Genomic DNA, 2,881 nt, shown 5'->3' with positions numbered 1-2,881 from the left:
CGGCCAGGTTGGGTCTCGCTCACCGGGCTGGAACCATAGTACACGAATCAGGCTCCAACAGTGACCTCTGTCGACTTCTCGTAGTACTGCAGACATGAAATTCATCGGAATCAGAATTAGAATGTTCTTTCTTGGCCAAGTATAGAGAACACGCAAGGAATTTAAACAAGGGCATGACAAATAAGTATGGAAGGGCATTCCGTAATGTAAGTAGTACCTCTCAGGAACAACAAAGAGAGCTGAAGTGATCAGTGGTAGAATACAATATGATAATACTTGTACAGTTGGTGCAGAAAATCATTGAACAATGTCAAGGTGATCATTCGCTATATCTGTAGTATAACAAGTCTGCAATTATGCAGATGTCCTTGAGTGCCTCAAAGTGTTTGGTGCTGGGGAACATATAGATCAGTGACAGTGGCTCAAGTGAGTACAGCGCTGGAACATTGAATTTAAAGGGATGTTGTTCCACTGGGTTGTGCAAAATTGCAAAGAGCCACTATACAGTTAGATTTGAGTAACTATTCAGAGAGTTATTGGCACGAGGGAAGATGCCATTTAAGTGTCTATTAATCAGAATGGGCTTTAAAAATCATTGTCCTTGTAACGTGGATAACATTGGTTCACTCTTTCAAATCTTGTTTTAAATGATTACAAATACGGTACAGTAAATAAATAAAAATAATCTGCGGCCGTACAAACTAGCAAAGTCCCTGTAAAAGGTTGCGACGGCGTCCTCTAGCGATACGATCGTGGCACTGCTTACATGTAACGCCCTTTGCCATTATTATTATTATTATTATTATTATTATCATTATTATTATTATTATTATTATTATACATTTTATTTATAAGCGAGTTTCAAAACTCTCAAGGACTTGTTCTTATTATAACGTAAAAAACGTTTATTTGGGGGAGGAGGGTTATTCAAAAGACAACAGTGTGCCACTCTGCCTTTTCAATTACAGTAGTAGTTTGATATTATGCCAGGAAAAAGTTTGAATTCTTTTTTAAAAAAGTTGGTATTTAATCAAAAATAGTACAAAAATCCAAAATAGTACAATTTTCAAAATCATTCACTTAAATAAACCTAAATCTATTTTTTTTTGTTAATTGGTTCATTCATCAACAATGCCCTACATTAAATTCTAACAATTCGCAGTTGAAAAAGCTTTTCGAAAAATACCTCTTTACAATTTTGGTGGTATAAAAACACATTTAAAAAAGTGTTAATTGAAAATAAAATTCTTCACTTTATGGCCGTAATATCACATCTTTGCACACTGGCACTCATTCTGTTTCACTGAAATAATGATTGACTTTTTGAAATATTCCTCAATCATCTTTTGTGGGTTGGGGGCGGGTGTCTTGCAAATGCTGACCTTCTCCTGTGATAGTGATGCAGCAGGTGGTCAAAGCCAATGATGCGTCAGCTTTTGGGATGTTTACTTGAAGAACATCTGCTGCGATGTCATCACTTCCTGCTTGTCAAACGGTGTGTGTGTGTGTGGGGGGGGGAGACAGACCTAAACAAATAGGCTCTGGCTTGAATGTTTATTTTATTTGATAATACACTGACAACAGCAGATACAATCAGCTTTGCGGTGATTACAAATGAATGGTTGGTTGTTTTTCAGAAGTGCAACAAAGTCATTCATATTTCTCAACTATTAAACTTCAAGTTTCAAACTTCAAATGTCACATTACAGTGGTATTTTTTTTCTCGAAAAGATTCACGGCACTTACGTTTTGTGAAACTCTTATCTCCAAGCACCACTTTTGTTCTTACCTCAGTGCCAAATCCCAAGTTCCCGAGTCACCCAGTTGAACTGTCAAGTTAGAGGTGGTCCGAAAGCGGGTGCAAGCGACGTTTCTTTCGATGCTGAAGGCAATGCATCAGGTACTGTTGGCGTTTGGAGAGTGGGCCAATCAGTTCCTGATGCAGTATCACCCGCACCATTCCATGCCAACACCATCACCATCATTAGCATAATCATCATCAGCAGCAGCAGCACTAACAGCAGCAGCAGCAACAGTGCAGGCGAGGAAAAAGAACCACAGTGCAGTCAAATTCTGGGTTGCTTAGTCAAAAATAAGTATCGATGTGTCAAAATTAACACGTGCCCAATTTAGGACTTCCATATTTTGAGAACAGCTATTTTAAAGTACCAGTACTGTGACTTGAGGATAATTTTGGGCTCCTATGTCCACTTCTTAATGTTATGCTAAGGCAATTATTGGCCGCTTTACTGGACATGGGAAAATATGGTCGAGTGTACAGTACACATCACTGTAAGTAAAGATGGCAGCACAAGCATCTGGAAAGTGAGTGCATGCAAATCCCAGAGAGGCATCCATTATAAAAGGAGGCTGTGCTTCAAAAAGATTTTTTAACACCAAGAAGTGCCGAAGGAGGGTGGCGAGGAAGCAAAGACAGGTCCCGGGTGAGAGGCTCTTGTGTAATCGCAGCGACATCTTCATTGAAAGTCGCCACATCGCTGCGCGCCCTCCCAAAAGGGGCGTTTTTGATGCCGGTCGATGGGCACGGGAGAACCAGGGGCTGAGGCATCGGGTTTAGCATAATCCCAGAGGCCATTGTGAGAGGAGCAAGTGAACGACTCACAGTTGCCAGCTGAGATTTCACCAAAACACGGCAGAATAGATGTGAAACGGGGGCGGGACGGGACAGTGGGGATAACACAAGAGGCGGCTAAAAAGGGGAAACGGGAGAAGCGGGAACCTTGAGGAGGGAAAAATGGAGCCGTGTTTAACCCTCTGGGTTATGAAGGGGCCAATTGGGGACATCTTGCATCCTTTGTTTGAACTATTTTAGCTGTGCTAAAGAACACGATAAATGTCACTATAAAGTGCCTTTGGTGTC

The sequence above is a fragment of the Hippocampus bargibanti genome, linkage group LG13 (assembly GCF_051943395.1).
Source record: "Hippocampus bargibanti isolate YZ-2025 linkage group LG13, ASM5194339v1, whole genome shotgun sequence".
Lineage (NCBI taxonomy): Eukaryota > Metazoa > Chordata > Actinopteri > Syngnathiformes > Syngnathidae > Hippocampus > Hippocampus bargibanti.
This window is presented reverse-complemented; position numbering follows the sequence as displayed.